At 35.7% G+C, this 23,645-nt stretch overlaps 1 protein-coding gene and 1 pseudogene across 1 annotated transcript in view; one reads left to right on the top strand and one right to left on the bottom strand.

The window, feature by feature from the left end:
* Positions 1-23,645, bottom strand: part of ANK2 (ankyrin 2) — a 3,034,032-nt gene that overhangs the window by 2,388,293 nt on the left and 622,094 nt on the right. The window lies entirely within an intron of this gene.
* On the top strand, positions 5,698-5,798 carry LOC122793834 (annotated as a pseudogene).

The following is a 23,645-nucleotide window of genomic DNA, read 5'->3' as shown; positions in this document are numbered from 1 at the left end:
CTCTTCAAAAGGAACCTTAATGATTGGATGTGAGATAAGAAATTCACCCCGGGGATCATGTCAGTCGGCCTGCTAGACAGGGGTCCAGGGAAGTAAATACTGTGGGAAGAAATAGCCACGGAATTGTTATGGCTAGGCTTGTATAGCCCTAAGACCGATAGCCTAGTACCAACCTATGAACCTATGTCTTTGAATAAAACCCCTTCCCAACCTGGGAAGGAGGAACTGGTGCTATCACTCTTTGGAACAGCACATGAAGAAGAACTGGTGGGAACACAAGAGTCTGATCTGTAAGATACTGAATGACTGCCTAGAAAGGAAGAATTTTATCCCACTCATACCTCTCAACCTGGAAACATCAAAAATCTGGACAAAGGCCCACAAAAATAGGTACAAATCTGTAAGCAGATTAACATAAATGTTGCATATATAATTATGTAACCCCACCCAATCTAATGGGATACCAACTTTCAAACAAACTGAAAAACAGACAAAAATATGGCCTCAGAGCCCACACCCTGTAGTAAATGGTAACCATTTTTTTTTTAATGTGTAGCAATGATGTTAACTGGGAAGGGAGATGATGAACCTTAGGATTTTGTTTTTGGTGACTTGCAGTATGTGCATTTTATAGTAAAAGTAGGGCATTTAATGGTATGATTCCCACATTCTGTTTCTTTAACAAATCCTCTCTCTTTTTCTCTTAGCATAACTATATTGCCTCTCATGACATTTTTCTATAGGTTTACTCTTATTTTACTCTATTGTATTTAACTTTCTAATCTACCGTATCTGCCAAGCTTCTTAACACTGTCCACAGTTCTAATCATATTTCACAAAACTATCTGAGCCATAAATAATCATCTTATTCCATGAATCATAATCCAAAAAAAAAAAAAAATGTTTTACTAACATTAGTCTTAAAGTTGTCAGACAGTACTTTTATTTAAACTGTTTAGGCTTTTTTACTTTTAGCATCAGAGTCCTCCATTTCCAAAAATATACATAAGTAGTCTGATTTTTCTCCTTCTGCCATCCCAATTAAAGTAACCTAAATAATGTCTTTTTATTTCTATTTATATAGCATTAAGTTATTTACATCTACTGGTATATATGCATATTCTACATCCCATGTGTTACTTGATTTGTGAGTTCACAGGCAATATGTATTTACCCTCATACCTACATATATGCCTACAGCAACTGTTAACCAAATATAATAATCTAAATTATTTATTTTGTCTGAAAGAAAAAAATAATCTATGAGCAGGAAGCAAAGCACACACACAGCATCTGAACAGTTACCAGAATGCAAATGCTATGAGCTACGAACTACAAGCAGGAAAAGCAATACACACACTCACCTTTGTTTCTAATTTAACAGGAAATGCAAACTAAATGTATCACTCTAGCATCTGAGCAGTTACCAGAATGCTACGAGCAGGAAGCACACAGCATCTGAGCAATTACCAGAACACAAATGCTATGAGTAGGAAAAGCAACACAGGTTACTATTCAGGAATTAAAGCAAATCTGATCGAACACTAATGAGCTGCCAACTAAACGTGTCTCTGATGAGCAAAAACAGTGCAGCTCTGAACAGTTACCAGAAGGCATGCAAATGCTACGAGCAGGAATTAAAGCAAAAGCAATACAAACGCACCGTCGTTACTAAAAAAAATGCAAACTAACTAAATGTGTCTCTAATGAGCAAAAACAGTGCAACTCTGAACAGTTACCAGAAGGCATGCAAATGCTACGAGCAGGAATTAAAGCAAAAGCAATACAAACGCACCGTCGTTACTAAAAAAAATGCAAACTAACTAAATGTGTCTCTCTAGCACTAATGAGATAAGATAGCATCAAAGGAGTTACCAGAATACAAATGCTATGAGCAGGAAAAGCAATACAGGCTACAAGCAGGAATTAATGCTTACAAATAGAGCCAGTACCAGAATGTAAAATACTGTCTGAGCAGTTACTAATTTAAAAGAAAAAGTAAGCAAACGTCTGAGCAGTTACAAATAGAGCCGGTACCAGTCCAGAAACAGAAGCAAACTGAAGCAAGATGGTGCAGTACCAATAAATCAATGCACATGAACTTTTGCAGAAAAATGTTTACAGTAAAGAAGTCAAAAAATGTAGGACAGTTTGTCCTACCTTTTAGGGTGAGAGCATTCTGTGTACAAATAATGTAAAGCAAAACACACACACTCTTACTCACTTTTAGCTTACTTAAATGCTTCCGAGTAAATAAACTAAAAGGCTCAGCTTACTTCTCTGCGATAAATCCTTTGAGCTTCTAAATAAAATAAATCCTTCCGTTGCTTCCGCGTAACTTCTCTGTGATAAATCCATTCTGAATAAAATAAATCCTTCTGAAAGCATTTGAAACCAGCCGGGAGAGCTTCTATACCATCCATTCCTGCTCGCAAAGCATTTGAAACCAGCCAGAAACCCAGAAATACATGTGCCTCAATTCCGACAGGCTGGTAGCCCTGATGAGCTGACGTCATCACGCATGCGATGACGTCGACAAAAGCGCAAAATTTTTAAAAAAAGAAAAAAAGAAAAAATAAAGAAAAAAATCGGAAATGAAGGGGTGCCACTCGGGAATCGTGGCACCCCATTATTTGTACCCCAAAACTCGGTAAAAAACGAGTAATTCGGGACAGTTGGGAGGTATGATCCCACTGCCATCTGTAACTCTGATGAATGATTTTCAGAACCCATTTGTCTGAAACAATCTATTGCCAAAGAGAAAACTTGAGATTCATACTTTCAGGAAGAAAAAGAGGCCAGGGTAGGTGGGGTAACAAGATCTCTTGAATAGTCATTCAGACTTGATGGATTGTCCTTGGTTTTGAGAGGTACAAGACTTCTTTTTGGATACCTACTGCCATTTCATTTTAAATGTTTCTTTACCTGTACTTTGCCCCTTTCATCACACTTTTTGATCACCTCTGCAGTAAAGGGGGCAAGCACTAAATCTCTATCCAAGGAAGAGTTTAAAGTCTCATTTCTAACATCATCTGGGAGGTTCTGAGAATGCAGCCATGAAAACCTCCTAAGAACAGTACCAGAGGCCATTGCCCTAAAATAACTATCAACAGAGTTATACACACACAAACAATGAGTAAGTGACCTGTGCAATAGAAGAAACTAACTTATTTAAAGCCAATTGTCCTCACATGAAAGAACTGCAGAGAAAATATTCATCACACTCATGATTTGACAGAACAAACTTTAATATATGAGCCTCACAATTCAAAATTCTGAAAATCACAGTTGAAGAATACAATTTTTCCCATACTTATCCATAATTTTCTCATCCTTATCAAAAAGAGTAGGATTGGTTTTAACTAAGTGCTTAGCAGCAGTGAGATCAACTAAAGCTACAGCTGCTGGGTCAGGTTTTGCAATACTGTACAAAAAAATAAAAGACTGAGGCTCTGTATATATCTCCTATCTGCCTTTTTACGGGCAGCTGGCTGACTATTAGAAAAATTGCAGGCAGTAACACACACATCGTCTAAAGCAGACAGAACAGGAGGAATGAGTGTAGGTTCTGGAAAATCCTTCCATAGCAACTCTTAATATTTGCTGAGGGACCAAGAAATCTCCCTGTTCTCCCACTGAAAACACTGGAACATTCTACCAATAATGTCAGAGAAAGAAAACTCCCACAGAGAGAATCAGAAACTGAGCTCTCCCTCTGAGTCTGATTCAGAAATCTGAGGAAAAAAACTTGTAGTCTTGCCTGCATCTTCCTGCTCAGATTCAGAATCCTGAATCTTTTCAGGCAAAAAAGGAATCATTCTTTCTCTAACCAGAAAATGCTTTACAAGAAGGATCAATAGCCTGAATTAAACACCAACCCAAACCAAGTAAATTACTCCTATCCAAAGAAATTTGAGGATGAGTTGATATATGCTTGGTTTCTCACTTCTTTTTGACAGGCAAAAGGGCCTAACCATGTTACTAGTGGCAGCAGCTACTTCCACAGTGACAGACACAGAATTCTGACACAACAGAGAAACCGTCCCTGTTCCCTCTCCCAGGAGAGGGAATAGTGGCTCTCCCTTGGCCACTGAGGGAGCACCAACTTCCTCAGAGGATGTGGCTAACCCGCAAGTCCATATGGCTGTAAGTGCTACAATAGACTGATCCAGGGTAGAAGATTAGTGGTCTGAGGTACAATAGCCACAGCAGTGTCACCCACCTGTGGCTGAGGCAAATTGCTAGCCTGCTGTGGTGGCAAAGGATGTTACTTTTCTTTTATGGCTGGTAGAAAGACAGACTGTGGGACTGGTAGAATGTTCCATGGTCAAGCCAAAAATAGCACCTCTTTCCCGGTGTAGTCAAACAGCAATTGCCGTCTAGTAAAGTTACTTTTTTAATAGAAAAAAAAAACACAGTAAAATGCACTTTACAAAACTATGCCATCCTCATAAAAGAATAAAAATAAGCAAATATTCTCCACAGAAACATTGTTTTCAATTATTTTACTCTACTTTTAAACCGACAGGAAAAAATAAACAAGTGCTTCATTTAAAAGTATGTTACAGTCTCCAGACAGTTCATTAAAACAAAAGTCACCTAGCTTTAAAATAACTTTCCTGGAAAGACACATAATAAATCATCTACTAAATTTTGAAAGTGGAAGTCTTTTTCCCCAAAGAGCACTTATCAGCCCAGTGAAGGAAAGCACAGGCCAACCGATGATCCTCAAAAGCATCAATGAAGTGTAGTCTTTGGCGGCAGTAAAGCTCTTTTAGTCAGCTCAGTTCAAACTGCTTGACAGTTTGGACACATGGATGGTGCCTGAAACGTTTGAAGCTGGCTGGCTGTTACATCCTTGGCAGGATATAAACCCATATAATTAAAGCTACTGCAGCAGTGATTGATATGATGAACATCACACACACACATACACATACACATACACACACACACACACACATACACACACACACACACACACACACACACACACACACACACACTTGTAATACTAGAAGTGGAAGTACCAGCCCCTGAATTAAAACACTAAAAAATAAGACCTCCTTTGAATTGTACAATTGTTTAATCTGAAAATGCTGTATTACAAAAATACTATAATGCTCAATGGAGAAAATGGCTTATGGCTTAGCATGCTTTCTCAATGAACTGTGATCCAGCAAACCAAACTCACTGAACAGCCATTAATCTACAGTCCTTTTTTCTGTGTGGGACAGTCCTCACCACCTTCATACTGGAAGCTTTGTTGTCTACATCCCCTAAACTAATACACCTAATTCCAAGGCTGAAAATCCTTGGGGTAAATTAGAAAACACCCATTTGACAACTTGGGCTTAACTGATCACATTTTCACTAAGAAATCACCAATAATATAAACAAATACTAAAAAAATAAATAATGTAAAGAAATAGCTTAATGTGATATTACCAAGAGGAAGCAATGTGGTCCACACAGATTAATATACTTGCCATTCTGCATTTAGTCTTGGCAAAAGTAAAGCCAACCATCATCATTCTTCTTGTGAGCACAGACCGATCTTAAAGGAGACTGATTTTCCATTTTTCTGGGAAAGTACAGTAACATTCTGATTTCCCTATTGTATTATGAGATGTGTAATTGGAATGCTTGAATTACAAAAAGAAAAAAAGGTAGAGAAACTAAAAGACAATAGTGAATGTCAACAATTGCTGGTCTCCTTTGACGCTGAAAGCAGTGAAGATTAGCATGGCCCCCTGTGCAAGGATGACGTGCAAATTCTTGAAGCATTCCATATGTGCTTGATTTCATAGCACATATACTAACAAAAAAGTGAAAAGATAAAGAGAAAATTAGCAAGCCTCCCCTGGACAATAAGGAAGTATATCCCAACACCCCACTATTTCTATATTAAACTAAGATCTTCATAAGTCAGAGAAAGAAGACATAGAGATGCTATACTTACCATATGTAAATTCCTGTTTTATGCTCATTCATTCTCACTGTTACATGACTTACATTTGCAAGTCTTTGAATTTAAAACTCTTACCACAACTCCAGAATATGAAATAAATAACAAAAACATGGGACTTCGTAGAATTATCTATTTTTGGTGAGAACACTTATTCACTGTAATTTACATTTTTAATATATTTTGCTAAGCACTATCCGTTTGCTTTATTCCGAATTTGGTATTTAGAATCAGTTTTAATTATGCTTATATGAAGACCCAGTAAAACCACAACAGAATCTTGGTGATGTGTGGAAATTACACTTACAAATCACAGGCATAATTCTTACAATTTCAGCACAAAAAAATTGAATTTCAGGTATTAAATCAGCCAACGCTGATGTTATAAATGATGGTAGTAAGAAAATCATTCTATAATGCTCATCTTAAAAGCAAGGGCATGGCATCTAGATCCAAGAAAGTCATAGCTCCAATGAATTCAGTCCTCAACAGCTCCATCAGTGAGTACAACGCCCCATTCTGTATGTACCCGATCAGGTACATGCAATAACTGGAATGTCTGCTTAGGTTCCTCACAAAAAGAATACAGGGTGTAAACAATATGTCCTATGCAAATTGCATCAAAGCCTAACTCCATATTCTGTTTTCTACAGCCAGTTGAGATGTGATCTATGCCTGGCATACAAGGTATCCTTGGATCCAATTCTGACAGACCATTTCCATAGACGCAAAACAAATAGCATCAGAATTACTACATCCAGGGATTTAAACTTAGCTTATGAGAAATAGAAAATATTGGAGGGAGACGGATGTGTCTCAGTGAAAACCCTTTCTCTAGAGCAGGCTTCCCATCCATGTGAAGCAGAGCTCTCTCCTAACCCTATTCAAAAAAAAAAACTGGACCAGTGGATGGGAAATTGGAAATACATCCCAGGGTTAACATCTATGTATCTAACTGACTGAAGCAGTCTGTAAATCTTCCTTAATTTACATATATCCCTTAAAATAACCACTAAGGCACATAAACTTGCAGGTTAGAATTTGGGTGCTTGGTTGGCTATATAAAGGTCCCAGTGGTTGTTAGCCTAGTTTATGCCTATGAACCAACAGGAGTTAAAATTACTATTTTCAGTGTCACTACCCCTTCTTGTTTTTACAGTAACACACTGCCTAATCTGATACAACATAATCAGAATAAATGTCTACCCATGAGAGTCTAAAGCCAGGCACACTGCCTATCTCTGCCAAAAAAGGTCTACTCCATGTTAGAGTTATATATTTAGAGATTTATATGTGCATGTACACCTGTTTGCTAGTTAGATGCATATGTACGTCTGTTGCTATAACAAATGTAGGAATAATATAGTCAGTTAGATGCATGTATTTCTGTTTGCTAAAAAAAAGGGTTAAACTGGTCTTAGCTGAAAAGCAAGAAAAAAATAAAATAAATGACGGCATTCATGTTTATGTAATATGCTGGTACAGCTTGAGAAAAATGCTGATAAGAATAAACTAAATGTTGAGTGTCTGAAACAAGCTTCAAGGAAAACAGATAAGGATCCAGGTGCAAGAATCAACAGACTTACTGAACTGTCACATAATTCACCTTGAAACAAAAACAAAAAGGAGCTTATTAACAGACTGCATGACATCATCAAAAGACTGCTTTCACACAGAAACATACTCAAATAGGAAAGACTCCCTAAATGACATCAGAAAATACCAAAGTAATGACTTTGAGAGTTCCCAAAAGACTGCTATCATAAGAATATATGTATGCGAGATGTAATCTAATTTCTTGAGAGATCTGCTTAGATCTGCACACTGGAGATCATTTATGCTGTATGAGAAGTAAATTTGAAGACAGTAAACCCTGCAAACTGTACATTATCGTACGTGTCGTCTGATATATATATAGACAGTTACTTCAATAGTTCTGTGCACAGTTTAAAAGGTTAATAGTCTGCAACATTTATCTGCACTAACCAGACTTTGTTTTCTACAAGGCACTAAAGCATTTAGCACATTTGACAAACATCTGCATTTAATTAGGCACCAACACAGAAGCTGCAGTTGGTAGTTATCAATAACATAAGACAAGACTGTCAGCAACATTCAATCAATCATTTTAAATAACTTTTCACTCCACTCTGATATACTGGCTTTCCAAGCCAGCCAGACAAACACATCCCTCCTGGCCCAGCACTTTAGCAGAACAGCCAAAAATAAGTAAATAAATAAAATTAAAAATAACATTTGTTGCATTTTAAATTGTAGCATGGTGACTGCCACATTTATATCAATCAGCTTGCTACACCTACACCTTACCTCATGCAAAAAGTCAAAGTCTGAAGTCATTTCTGTACTGGCATTCAGAAAAAAATGCACTTCAGGAGTGTGCCCTCTAATACGACTAAAATGCCAGCTATAATGACAATTCAAAAAAAAAAAAAAAAACAGAAAGCTGCTCAGGTTCAAAACTTCTTTACTCATATGTCACACATCTGGTACCTCAGCATTTTGCCTTCCAAGGATAACAATCACACAGATTAACCTGCATTCATACCCTGTGCTCCCTACTGGTGCATTCCATAATTACATACAAATCTTGTAATTTTACAAAAAACATTATATAAAAATCATTTGTGTAAAAATTTAACTCCAACTGCATTGCTTTATCCATCTGTACATAAAATACACATTCAGTTATGAGTTCTTCACAACCTTTACAATTTTTAATTACAGGTTACAATTACAAATTTCACAAACACATGACAAATTTATTTCGTGTTGTAACTGTAAAGAAGTCAATTGGTATATAGGTAAAATCATAAGAATGGTGAAGGTACATGTGTTAGAACATATCGGGGATATTCGTAATGGCAATTTTAATAGTCCTGTAGCTGAATATTTTTGTATAGTGCATGGTGGCTTTAGTGGCTCACTGACATTTAGCATGTTAGGATGTCACTTCATGAAAAGAGGGGGTCGCATAAACAAAAGGTTGCTTAATTTGGAGAGCAAAATGATTCTTAATTATGGCACACTTCATCCGAAAGGGAGGTAAATTTGACTATATGTTAACATGTATTTGTTTAAAAAACTTGTCATACATTTATGAAATTTGTAATTGCAATTTGCAACTGAATTGTAAAGGTTGTGAAGAACTCAAACTGAATGTGTGTTTTATACACAGATATAAAAAGCAATGCAGTTAGAGTTAAATTTTTACACAAACAATTTTTATACAAATGCTTTTTGTAAAATTACATGATTTGTATGTAATTACTGAAGCCACCAGTAGAGGACACCAGGTATAAATGTAGGTTCACCTGTATGATTGTTATCCTTGGAAGATGAAATGCCGCGGTACCAGATGTGATATAAAAGTAAAGAAGTTTTGAACCTGAACATTTTGCTATTTGTTGTTTTTTTTTTTTTTTAATTGTGTGTCCTCTAATACCCTCCACCCAGAGCAGCTACCCCCTTTGCCTCACTCTTGCTACTCTGCTATAGTACAGAATGCCTATCCAAGTTGCACCTCCCAAAACTATAGTGTTGAATGCATAGGCATGTTATCTCTCTCCCAAAAATAAATAAATGCCTAATATTAAAGGCAGCCTTGTACCCATCATAATTTCAAAAGCCTGCGCCTGGATAATTATTAAAGATCATAAGGATAATTAACAAGATTATTGAATTATCAACCACTGACATTTAATTTTCAGAGAGTGACTAGTTTATATAATGCATTGCTGTTTCCTTATTTAAAGAGTGTTATGTAACTGAAACCTTTCATATGACAGAAATGGTCTGGCTGATGTTAGCATATTAGCATAAGACAGGATGTAACTTAAAATGGCTTATGAAGCTTCGGGGACTTTCCAAGATGGCTGCACACTAATCAACAGCTTAATTTCATCACTCCCAGTGTGAAAAAAGAAACTGATAGATAAGGGCTGGTAATTCTGCCTGTTTTTGTAAAATTCAGTTACTGGCTAGCAAGTACACTGCCTAGATGCCAGTTGTTGTTGTTGTGTCTTTCGGCTTTTCCCAGTTAGGGGTCGCCACAGCGGAACTCCGGTCCACTAATGATTGGCAGTTGATTTTTACGTACCGAGTTGCCAGCCCTGATGCATAACCTTCAACAAAGGTACGCCCATTCATGTATGTCTCCATGCAGGAGACGCTCTAGCTGAGAATCGAACCGGACAGCGTCTTATTGTGAGGTGACAATGCTACCGCAGCACCACCACCGTGGATCAGTAAAGAAGAAAATTAGAAGCCTGAAAGAAAATCAACTAGAAAAGGTGAAGAGAAAACTAACTGAGAAGAATCCTACAGCTGTTTATCAAAAAGCAGGTCAAACTCCAGCTTTTGTACAAGAGATGGCTTCGAATAATTTAGAGGAAAAAATAAGTCAAATGTGCTCAGATGACTAAAATAAATGAAGCAATGAAAGAGTATATTAAGTCAAATAACAAAAGGCTGGAAAAATGGAAGAAGTTTTAAATAGCTATTCAGATGAACCAACAAAAATGCAAAAATCAGAGGTCAAAATGAAGAAAAGGTTGATGGAGTATGACACTGCTCAAAAAGAACTGTTTCAAAAAATGGTAGGGTCTGAGGACAGAGCAAGCAGAGAAAACCTAAGACTTTCTGCTATACCAGGAAAACTGGAAGGAACAGACTGTACTAATTTTATCAAAGTACAAATAAGAAAATGGACCGGTATTCCACAGCTGGATTTGTTAACTGAAAAGGCACATCATGTGTATGCATTACACCTGCCCACAAGAAAGCAGACAACACCTGTATTAGTAAAGATGCAATCATACCAGAAGAAAGAGTTGATCCTGACAAAACTGTGGCAGAAGGGCAAAGTATTAAAAATTGAAGACAGTAGACTGTTTGCGGAAAATTATTATTCACTGTACACCAAGCAGAAGAGAAGCAAATTTATCCCAGCAATCAGGGAATGTCGAGAGAATGTGAGATTCAAGTTGCTGTATCTGGCTGCCTTTCGAATATTTTTTTTCCTGGTGGTTCAAAGTCATTTTTGATGCAGAAAATGTTCTGGGGATGAGGAATACAAAAGCTGTCCAACAACAGTGAGCCCTCAAACAGAAAGGCAATCTACTTTTCATTCTTCTGATGGTAAGGCCCACAGACAGAATTAGCCAGTGAAACCTCTTCCACTGTTCCAAAGGAAAATGCTTAAGAGACAAAGAAAGCACTGGAGTTGACCAGAAGAATCAGTAGTACCTTGGACTTGAACTGGAGTCTGAGGTTGGGACATGGAGATGAACAGGAAGAAGACAGCAACATTAAAATTAGTGAATAAATGTGAGACTATACAGCACTGATTACATTCTTGTGAAATAAGGTTTTACAACAGTAAGTGGCCAAGAAAGATTGGATTTTTTTTTTTTACTTTGTTATACTTATTGGGGGACTAACAGGCATATGCCCCATTTCATGTCATTAATGATTGGAAGGATACAAAAGGGGAAAAAAGTGGAAAAAGTAACTGTAAGTAAAACAATTTTTGTTCTTAACAACATTTGTATAAAACATTTCATGATATAGTATCATAAGATCTTAGGAGTTTATTAGGCTAATGGCTCTATTGCCCTTACAAACCTAGCCAAGTACAACTTGTTACCAATAATATCAAGGTATTAAGCAGAACTAAATCAACAACTACTGACTCTGTCCAAGAGGGACACAGGTGAAACTCCCAGGGTGAATTTGCAGTTTCCAATCATCCAAATTACACTTAAACAGCATCAGCGAGTGGTTCTGCAACACCTGAATTGGAAGTTTGTTCCAGAAAATGAAATAAAAAAAAAATACATATATATATTTTTTCTTTTTAGATTTTTGAGGGGGGGGCAAGCCTCCCACACCCCCTGCTAAATAAATATACTAACTCTGAGATTGTTCTACAATGAGGAAAATGCTAAATATCCTGTTCCACATTGTACAGCAATCTCCATTTAAAACGTTTGAAGTTTCAAAAGTTCAATCTTATGGTCTCAGCCTTTTGAAGTTCAAAGTTTTCAAACTTGGAGTGTATGAAGGGGATCCCTCTTTTCATACAGTCCAGTGAGGTAGGTTTCAAATCATTCACACCAACATGAGCTATGATGGAGTCATAATGGTACTTGAATGTGTATGTGATCTGGCAGATCCTGGCACCCGACAGACAGCTGACCGTAACCTTCTCCTTGTCCAACCTGGTGAGTGGGACATCTGTGTGTCTTACTATAAAGTCACCTATGATCAAAAAATTTGGTTTAGATGTGTTTTGCCTTAGGGGCTTGTTTGGTAAGACACTTATGCTTGTGGTTTTATGCGTATTGAGTGCTGTAGATACTGTATTAAGTGTAGCATGTTTGTGTTTTGGAGGTCTCCGGTGTTTAGGTAAATTTCTGGTGAGTACTTCTGTGTATGACGGTTGATGTATTGAGAGCATGGTTTGTGCAGGAAGTGTAGTATGTGGGGTGGCAACCTGTTCAGTGTCACTGTTTTGTGAAGAAGAGACCAAGGATTCCAAATTCTTAGTGTATATGCATCTCTCACAAATTGAGCTTGAGTGGTTTAGGAGTAGTGGGTTGTCAGTGTACATGAGGCAATTGCTAGACTGCCTCAGGATATCCATGTCAATCATGCTGGCAGGAGAAATGGAGGAGAACTGGACATCCATAACACTTGATGTAAATTTGCTTACTTCAGTGAGGAAGGATGTGGTTTAATTGGGGGCTTAATGCTGGGTCTATACTATTGGGGCTCTCAAGGGGTACGAGACTATTAGGAATTAGGAAATTTCAGTTAAAGTGCTAAATGCTGTAGGAAAGCCCAGCTGAGGTGCTATTCTAGCAGCTAAGTGTAATTTAAGGGACTCCTTAGTTGGAGCAAGAGCAGCTTCTAAGGGAAAATAAATCTACTTTAGCTTTTGTGTCTATAACCGCCAATGGTAACCGTTAATGTGCGGTGCTGCACAAAGGTGCTCTACGTGTAAACAGATGCCTTGGATTGCTCAGATGAAGACAGTAGAGTAGTGCCTGGTTGCCAAACTTTGTGGAGCTGTGTTAAAACAGGCACAAACCCGCACTAATGCGGGGCTTATGTAGCAACTGTGAGAACCCCTTTTTTGAAACAAGTTAAGCAATTTTCAAACAAGCTAGCCAATGGAAATGCTCAATACTGAGCCTTATTCCAACAATCTCGTATTCAGATGGGTGCTTTGCTACACTCTTCTGCCACAAGGGTGTAGGGGGCTCTCTTAATGTAAGATGTCTGGTTTTAGCGGTCAGATAATGCCAAACAGTTTAGAATCAGCAAATCTGAACCTAGTCTATACTATAAAATACAAAAGTACCAGAAAATACAAAGTGAAGAAAACACAGTCAAAAACAGCAAACAGTTGAAACAGTGAAACAGCAAAACAGTTAAAACAGAAAAAACAGTTACAAGTAGGTGTCAATTCAATAATACACAGTTTAAAAGTGCAGTACAGTGAATAAAAATACTTATTTTTCTCTAGATTTCAAAGGATGCCTTGGATTTCATTTGGATTCACTCTAGAGGTCAGAGAGAGCACACCAATCCTAAAGCAGCTCCTGTAAACTGAGCTTGCTATATAGTAAAACATTTTTAGTGACTGTATGTGATAAAGATACTGATTTTTTTTTTTTTAGTTTTAATAAATGTAGACATAATTTATTTAATGCATTTACTGGAACAATGTATAATTTAGTTGTGTTTAATGATAGCCAGAATACTTTTTCTTAAAGCTAAAACTTAATGTTTTTAAACACCTTTATTGAATTATCACTATAGACATAGGCAAACATACATTAACAGAAAGAAAACAAACTATTTTAAACTTTCCATTTAAATACAATATACATCACATATATTTTCTTTTCTACTATCATCAGTCCAACATTACAAATAATTGTTGAATTTCTGCCTTCCCTTAAATCTTATTCCTCCTCCTCCTGAAAATTACTATGCATTTATTGTTTCTACAATTTCCTTTTACATCTATGTAATTTGCCCCTTCCCTTGTCCAAAGACCCCTGTTCCAATTATGTTATCTCTTTTATAATATTCAATACCTCAAATATAGTTGGTATAGACTTTGATTTCCATTGTATAGCAATTGCTTTTTTGCAACCAACAGAATTAAACTTAGTAAGGCATTTCTATGTCTAGACAACTCGTATCCTGATTCCAGATGAAAAGAATCATTTCCTTACTTACTGCCATTTGCTCACTCAATATTTCTGATGGAGTACTCTTTAAAATATGCCAACTCATTACACTCCTTAAATATATGTTCTCAGTTACCTATTTCTTATCCATCACACCTACAAAATTTGCTAGCCATCTGAGGAACAATTCTTTGAAGTCTGCTTGGGGTGTAAAAATACCTATGCAAACACTTCCAAGCAAAGATCCTAAACTTTCTGGACTTTGCTGCATACTTGGGAATATCCATGTCCTGCCATTATTTTCTTGTAAATTGCTTTCCAACCTCTCTTCCCAATTTTTCTTATCTCATCTGATTGATTCTTTAGTTATTGTACAATATTTTATATGCTCTACTAATTATTCATTATTTAACAGCTCCTTCTGTTCTGGATTAAACTAAAAACTATAACCAGAGCAGGTTGTTCACTTAAAATTTCCTTATCCCTTTTTCCTTGCCTGAGTTCAAGCCACGATAGGGGAATAACATGTAAATTATCTTAAAGAGTTCCAACTACTGAATTACTAACCTGTAATCCAAATGTCCTCTTGGCCTCATCCCACTCTGTAACCTTTCCTGCTTGAGTTATTTGCTCGCAATTTCTTGGTTCCTTTGCCAGGTTTCTCTAGTAAATTCCATCCCCCTCTTGCCTATTTTCTGAAACCCTACTTGCAATCATCCGTATTGGCAAAATCTCCTTTCTCAATTCTTGTATTATTCTCCTTAATGATCTGTACCCAAAATCCCTCTCTCTCTATTTCTTGAACTCTCCCCTTGTGTCATCATCATCCCTTTACACTCTGAATTAGAACCTTCTGCTTGTGTTATGTATACAAGCCTTAACTGTGTTGTTCTAAAATATTTCTTCATATCAGGTAAACCTAAACCATCTTGTTATCTTGGAAAGATCAACTTATTCTATTTAAGTCTTGACCTCTTTCCCTCCTAGATAAATTAATTCAAATCTTTATTTATTTATTTTACATTTGTTAACTGGGATGGTCCGATTGGATGAGGTCCATTTACAGCGGAGGCTCGGGGAGAAAATCTCCACTTAATTAATACAACAAACAATGATAATAATACATAATGTAAAGTAAAGACTTTGTTATTGAGCAGTATTTTGTGAATAATACAATAGTATGAAAAGAAAGATCATATCAGCAATTCTTTAATTATTGTCCACAACTTCTCTTCCAGTTGATAAAAGTATGCCTGATTCATATACAAGACTAAAGGAATGAAAAACATTTTCACTGCTTCTACCTTACAATCCATATCCCTAAATAATAGTTTCCAGTTTCTCAATTTTTGTATAATCTTTTGTTTAGTGGCCTCCCACAGATCCATTGCTGTCAAAACAGCAGCCTTTTTAAGCCATACTCCTAAATACATCATTTATATTGTCCCCATAAATACTGATATTGCTAAACCAATTTGTGCTTGAGTGTATAATTTACGGCTATAGCCTTTGTTTTATCTTCATTAATTTTATATCCCAAAAGTAGCTGAAACTGTCTCAAAATGTTTCACAACACTGAGAGATCCTTTTCTGTTTTTATCAGGTACAAAATGATATCATCTACAAATAAAGCCAACTCCTCTTGATTACCATACCAATTATATCCTTGTATTTCTGAGTCCTTTATTTTCTTTGCTAAAGGCACTAAATATAAAGTGAACAACAAAGGGAAAAGAGAGCACCCCTGCCTGGTTCCTCTGTTCAAGCACAGCTTATTAAAGTGGAATCCTCTCATCTTTAATTCTGGCCTCTGACCCCTCTGTATATCCTTCTAATTAACCTTATTATTGTATCATGAAATGCAAATGCTTACAATGCCCTACTCATAAAATCTCAGCTTACTATGTCAAATGCTTTCTCTGCATCAAGACCCACCAGCAACAGAGGTATTTTCTTACATTTTTCTTCCCTCTGGATCATCATTGTTTTATTAATGTTCTCAAATGTTTGTCTCGGATCCACAAAACCACACTGATCTATATCTATCAATTTTGGCAATACTTTTGACATTCTTTTAGCTAGTACAGAAATAAACACTTTATATTCATGGTTTAAAATTGAAATGGGTCTATATGAAGCTGGGTCTAAAACGTCTTTCCCATCTTCAGGTAACACGGCCATCACAGCTGTCTTCCAAGATTTTGGTGCTTCCACTTGTTTTAAAAGTCTGTTAAAAAAATTCTTGCAGATCTTTATAATTTTCTTCCCTCCTAATTATCAAACTCTCACAAGAATACCATATGTTCTTGGAGACTTTCCTGAAGATTGATTATATATCACTATTTTTATCTCATCGCCTTCTGTTTTAAATATTAGTTTTTGAGCCTTGTCTACCTTTAACCATGGCAAAATTAAGTCTTCCATAAATATTTCCATTTGTACTCTTTCTTGATTTCCATATGTCTATGCTTTATACAAATTTTCATAAAATTTCTAGAATATCTCTGTACAGGATCTCTGGTTATTCTTGACCCTATTTTTAAACTGCATTTTCATTTTATCTCAGCCACTAGCTGAAAGCTAATGTTTTCTGAAAATATACATGTTATTTTTCATATCTGGGAGGAGTATAAAGATAAGACAAGAACAGACAGCAATTATTGTACAAAGAAGCACAGGCTGTAATGTGTATCTTAGCATGGATAACCTTAATTTTAGGTAATCTGTGCCTGTGGGTCCAACTGTCAATTAGGAACAATTGTTTCTATCAGGATGGTTAAACTTAACTATTTGAAGATATATGTAGCTTTGTGTATTTGTTTTAAGTTAATAGGTTATGGGGGTACACTAGTAAAATGTTGTTTTTTTTTGTGGGTTTTCATTAAAACAAAATATCATGTAAAATATAACAGAGGTTCAAATGGAGATGACAAGAAAGAACTTTATAAAGCATCAACCTGCCAAACATTAGTAGGTGCATGCAACACAAAAGGTAGAAATAGACATTTTAAAAAGTTGTCATACATAATAGGTGGAAATAATAATTTCTTGTCACAATGGCTGCACTAATCTTATTATTTTTGAACCTGAATGGCCTCAAAGTTATAGACAACATAGTAAGAGTATTGAATTACATTAAGAAATGCAGAATACAAATAGTAATGCTACAGGATACACGTCTGGAATGAAGTGAGTATGCGAATTTGAAAAGGAAGAGATTCCAGGATGGATATTCAGCAGAATAACAGGAACAAAAGGAAAGGGAGTACTTATACTTATTGCTAAAAGAGCTCTAGTAGGGATAGAAGAGGAAAAAAAGATAGTAAAGATACATTTGTGGTAGTAAGGGACTACTGGCAAGGGAGAAGGATTATGCTGGCATGTATTTATATTCCTCCTAAACTCCTGTTATGGAACTTAAGAACATTTTGAGACAAATAATCAGCTTTCAGCAGGGAATATCGCTTATAGGTGGGGACTGGAACTTGATTTGCAACCTTGGGGATGCATCTGGGGACCTACAAGGGAAAATATAACAAAAGAGTGTAGATTTCTGAAATCATTTATGGAAATATTTAGCATGGAACATGTGAATTCAGTAGTAGAAACTTTTAAGATAATTTACATGTTATTCCCCTAGGTACAATAACTGAGCTACAATAGACAGAAACTGTATTTCACAGGAACATGTGCATTTAATTGACAACTTTGACACACATCCAGTAACTATTTCAGATAATGCATCAATATCATTTAAAATTAAAATGGAGGGTAATGAAGTAAAATGAGATACTGTCTCATCCCCGTCTACTTTAAAAAGAGAGGAATTTAAGGAATGGGTACCGGAAATAATTTGAGAGTTATTAGGGAATTTTTTTTTCAAAAGATGTAGCCAGTGAGTGGGACAAAAATGAAACTGGAGCTTAAAAATAGGGTAGAAATAAAAGGAAAAAAAGACACGATTAAGAAGTAATAAGAATTATTTGGCAAGGCTGTCAAAGGTCAAAGTACTGCAGAATAATGGGAATGTCATACAAGAGGTGCAGTTGCAGACCATTAAACAGAAAATAAGGGAGTAACTGGATAATATACATGACTTTAGAAAGATTGTTGTTCAACTGTTTTTTTCATAATAACTTCAGAGCACAAAAACTCAAAGCACAACGATTAAGGCAACAGAAAATATAAATGGTTGTTGCCAAACTTAGGGAGCCTTTAGCAAGGAAAAATAAAGATCCTGCAGAAGAATTAGACATGCTACAGAAGGCTTATAAAAATTTGTATAATGCAGAAAAATGTGAAAATCAAGAAAAAGCACAAATGGATATATATGTGGAAGATTTAAGCATGTCAAGGTTAGCTGTAGATGAGGCTCAACAATTAACAGTTATGACAGGAGGAGATGAAATAAAAATGGTGGCATATAATCAATCTGCAGGAAAGTCTACAGGATTAGATGGCATTCCTGTGGAAGTTTGGACTCTAGGAGGGAGAAAATGATACAGATATGGAAGTTTTTGTTTAACAGTATTTTAAAAGGAGGGGAAGCATCAACATCCTGTAAGAAAGCTGTGGTGGCTATAATACCTAAATACCATAAAGACTAATCAGACCCAGCTTTATATAGGCCCACTTCAATTTTAAACCATGATTACAAAAGTATTTATGTCTACAATAGCTAAAAGAATGGAAAAGGTGTTGCCAAAATTGATAGATATGGATCAGTATTGTTTTATGGAGGGGAGATAAATATTTAACAACATTAATAAAACAAAGATGATCCAGATGGAAGCTGAATGTAAGGAAATACTTCTGTTGTTGGTGAGTCTTTATGCAGAGAAAACATTTTACAGAGTAAGCCTGGATTTTATGAGTAGGGCAGTAGAAGCATTTGCATTCCCTAATGCAATAATAAGGTTAATTAGGAGGATATGTGAGGGATAGGTGGCAAAAACTAAGTAGGAGTGTTCCTCTCCAATAAGTTGTGTCTGAATAGAGGAACCAGGCTGGGGTGTCCTCTTTCCCTTTTATTTGTATTATATTCAGAGCCATTGGCAAGGAATATAAGGGACTTAAAAATTCAAAACATAATTGTATGATAATTAAAAAAAAGTTGGCTTTATTTGCAGACAATATTATTTTGTACATGATAAAACCAGCAAAGGACATTTCAGTGTTGTGGAACATTCTGAGAGAGTTTCAAGTTTTTTCGGGAAATAAAATTAATAAAGACAAAACAAAGGCTATAACTGTAAATTATGTACCCACACAAAGTGATTCAGAAATACTCATATTTCTGGGAACATGATAAAATGAAGTATTTAGGAGTATAGATAAAAAAATTATGTTATGGCAGCTAAGGATATGTAGGAAGGGGTCTATATTAGAACACCGAACGTTCAAAATTTTGAGTGTTCTAATATCGACCCATTTTCAGCGAACACTGAAAATATTGAAGAAACAAAAAAATAAATTTTTTCCTAGGGAAAGAATTTAGTTGTCCGTTTCTGTTGCTTCGGTATTTTCAGCACTGTGGTGGAAAGTTATGGGTCCGGATCAGGTAAGTGTGTGATTGTGTGGACGTGATGGTTAGGGCGGGGTAGGTGAGTTAGAGTAAGGGCGTGGGTGAGGTGACTGTGTGATAGTGACGGATCTTAGGGTTAGGGTTTGGGTTAAGGTAAGTGGATAGTTAGTGGTGTATGTATAGTTTAGTGTAGGGTTAGGTGTAAGAGTTTAGGTGTATGTGTGTGGATTGCTGTTTGTTTGGTGTGCTTGTGTTGTGTGGATGTGTTTTGGAACAGCAAATCTTTTCCCTAGGAAAAAATTCACTGTTCTGTATGTTCGATGTTTTAAATTTTCGATTTATAGGGTTCGATATTAGAACACTCGACATTTTGAACATTCGGTGTTCTAATATAGACCCTGTAAGAAGACACTAAACAAAAGATAATACAAAAACTATGAAACTGGAAGCTCTTGTTTATAGATATGGGTAGCAAGATACAAGCAGTGAAAATCTTTTCAGTCCCTTTAGTTTTATATGAAGGTCAGGTATACAATTATCTACCAGAGAAGTTGTAGACAGTAATTAATAAAGATTTGAAGGATTTTTTTTCTGGGAGACAAAGAGGGCAAGTGTCAAGTGGGATAAGTTGATTCTTCCATTAGAACAAGGTGGTTTAGGATTACCTGTTTTGAATAGGTATTCAAAGTGGAAAGGGATTATGATAAAGTGGTGGGGGGATTTGAGAACTAAAGAGAAAGTGGTATTTCGGATGCAGATCCTTATGGAGAATAACAATCAAAGAGAATATTATATTCATAAAGTAGCATAAATTAGTCTAAGAACTAAGCCAACACAAGAATGGAGAAAGGAGATTCTCATGATAGGGATGACTGTAAGTAAGGGAACAGAGAATAGGCAATAGAGGGTTGGAATTTACTGGAGAAAAATGGCAAAGGAATCAAGATACTGGGAGCAAATGACTAGAGATGCAAAGGTAATAGAGTGGGATGACGCCAAGAATACATGTGTTCTGTACTCTAGAGACTGACTTCCCTATCACCAATTGATATTGGTGTAAAGGGAAAGGGATCATGGAATCCTAAGTTTAAGACCTTCTCTGGTAGAGCTTTTAGACAACTCTAAAAAAGAAGCTGCTGTTAAAAAACGAATAATTAGTAGGGCATGTAACATACTGCACAATAACTATAGGAATTAATTAGAGGTTGGAAAAGATTGGGAAGAGAGACTGGATAAGGAATTCACAAGGAAACACCATGAGGTCATATGTATAGCTCCCAAATATGCAATAAACTCTAGAATATTTAGGATTTTTTTCTTGGAAGTGTTTTCATCTGTATTTTTATACCCCAACTAGACTCCAAAGAATTTTTCCTCACATAAATGGAAAATGTTGGAGGCGTGATGGGGAAGACGGAGATAAATGGGAACATATTCTTTGGCATTATAATGAGTTGACAGATTTTACAAAATTCCCTACAGAGTACTCTGTTAGCAATATTAGGTGAGAAAATGGGTGTAATTAAGGAAATTATTTTTTTGAGCTGGGATACAGGATATGAGTTTTTTTCTAATAGAAATTGTATTGTTTTATGCAACAAATACACACTAGGTAAAAAAAAAAAACATTTGCGCTGAACAGTAGTAAATGTATATAGAGTTCAAATACAATCAACCAAGAAACAATGAAACTTAAAAGACTACTGTCTATATACACTATTTACAAAAGAGCTGCTAAAACATATGATCACTTAGTAGTTATCAACAGTACTGGTTAATGTGGGACTTAAAAAATAAATAAAACACCATTTAAAATGAAGAGAAAGCAGAAAGGAGAGAGGATGAATGAGGGAATAATGTTGTACTTTCCTCGGCCTTAAAAGTATCACTTTACAGGTTACTTGTTTAGCTGCTTTCAAATACTTGCCTAGTTTCCTAGAATGTGGTCAAAGAGAATTTTCCAAACTTTTTGGTAAGAAGCTTGTTTATTTAAACTTTTTATAATGAGTTTTTGGGAGGATATGTATTTAGTTGCCATGTTTCTGAAGCCCTCCCAAGAGAGTTTGGTGTAATCTAACCAATTTTTAGTTATATATACTTTGATTAATGAACAGAGGGTAATTAGAAGGTGGTATTTCAAATTTGTTTGCTTAAGGTCAGTGATATGAAGAACAGCCATTTCCCAAGATAGAATCAATTTTTGATATCCCATTTTTTCTAGGCGTACCTTAAGTGAGCACTAAAGCTTGTAAGCATATCTGCAAAACCATAGAACATGCAAGATATCCACATGGGGAAATGAACAACATGAGCATGCTGAAGAGACATTAGGGTTAAATTTGTTTAATATAGCTGTAATGTAATAAGTATTATTGTTGATTATTAATTGTGTAAATATGAGATTTCTGAATGGGGGACATTTTAATAGTAGACTTGATTGCTCTGAGTTTTTGATTTTCTGTAAGCTCAATTATTATAGATATAGTGATTCATATTTAATGAGAGTGATCAGCTTGTAAGTAGAGGCCAGCATGTTTTCTTGTTGGATTTTTAAAGATCTCTATAACTCTATTCAGATCATTTTCATTAATAGATAAGTTCTTAATTATAGATGTAATAATCTCTCGAATCTGTCGTAGTATAATGGTGTATTTATTGTTCAGCATTATTCATAGTTCTTGTAGCATTTTGTTTCTATGTTTATATATGTCCCAAATTGTGCACTGTTTTATTTGAGGATAGTCAATAAGATTTAACATTTTGTTATTCATTTTAATGTTTGGATTCAAATGAATAGGTTGAAGAAGATATGAGACCTTGTCTAATTTTAGAGATTTTAGTAGGTCTTGAAATAAATAAATAATATACTAAAGCATACAATAAAATGATCTTAATGTTGCCATAATTTGTTGGAACCATAAAAGGGAGGGCTTTGGGATTTATATTACTGGACACATGACGGTGCCACATCTTTACCCGTAATGGAGCCCACAGATCTTTATCCAAATTATAGTTTGAAATTTGGATAATTCTATTTGCACGTATTATTTTGTAATAAAGGTGAAAATCTGGTAGGCTTATTCCCCCTTTGTCTTTAGGATATATTCATTTTAGATAGCTTATTCTAACCGCTTTGGGGTACCAGACAAATTTAGCGAGTTCTTTGTTAATTTTGAGAAAAAGATTATTAGGAATAATAGCAAATGATGCATTGAGATGATACAATATCTTGGTAGAATATTCATCTTGATGATTGCTGTTTTGGACAGCATGGATAATTTCACCTCTTGCCATCTGTGAATGTCCTGTGTGATACATGACCATGATTTTAACACATTATCTTGTAAAATGGATGCATGACAGTGATCATAGGTTATCCCTATATATTTGAAGGAATAGACCGTGTTAAAAGAGGAATTCAGGAAATAGTTTTCTTTGTGGTTTAGGGGATTAATGGGAAAGATGTAGGATTTCTTTTGATTAATTTTATAGTTAGAAATTGTTGAAAAAGTATTTATTGTTGAAACTATCTTCTCCAGGTCTATATTTGGGTGTTCAATATATATATTAAGGTCATCCACAAAGGTGGATAAAGTTACTCTAGTGTTTAGGATTGTAGGGATTGAGTGGAAAGTCTTTTGAAAGATGTAAAGAAAGAGGGGCTCTATATAAAGATTGAAAAGAAGAGGGGAGAGTGGGCAGCCTTGCCTTGTTCCATTGAAAATCTTTATGGGATTTGATAATTTTTTGTTGATATAAAGGTATGTATGTGAGCTGTTGTATAAGATTTTTATCTGGTTGATGAATTCTTTGGGGATATGGAAGTGAGACAGAGCTGCAAATAAGAAGCTCCAGTTTACTCTGTCAAAAGCTTTACACACATCTAATATCAGAGCATTTCTCGGGTTTCTGTCCTTCTTAGTAAGATGCA

The sequence above is a fragment of the Protopterus annectens genome, chromosome 2.part0 (assembly GCF_019279795.1).
Source record: "Protopterus annectens isolate FY-2018-M chromosome 2.part0, PAN1.0, whole genome shotgun sequence".
Taxonomy (NCBI): domain Eukaryota; kingdom Metazoa; phylum Chordata; order Ceratodontiformes; family Protopteridae; genus Protopterus; species Protopterus annectens.
The sequence above is the reverse complement of the archived record's forward strand: the minus strand, read 5'-3'. Positions and strand labels throughout refer to the sequence as shown.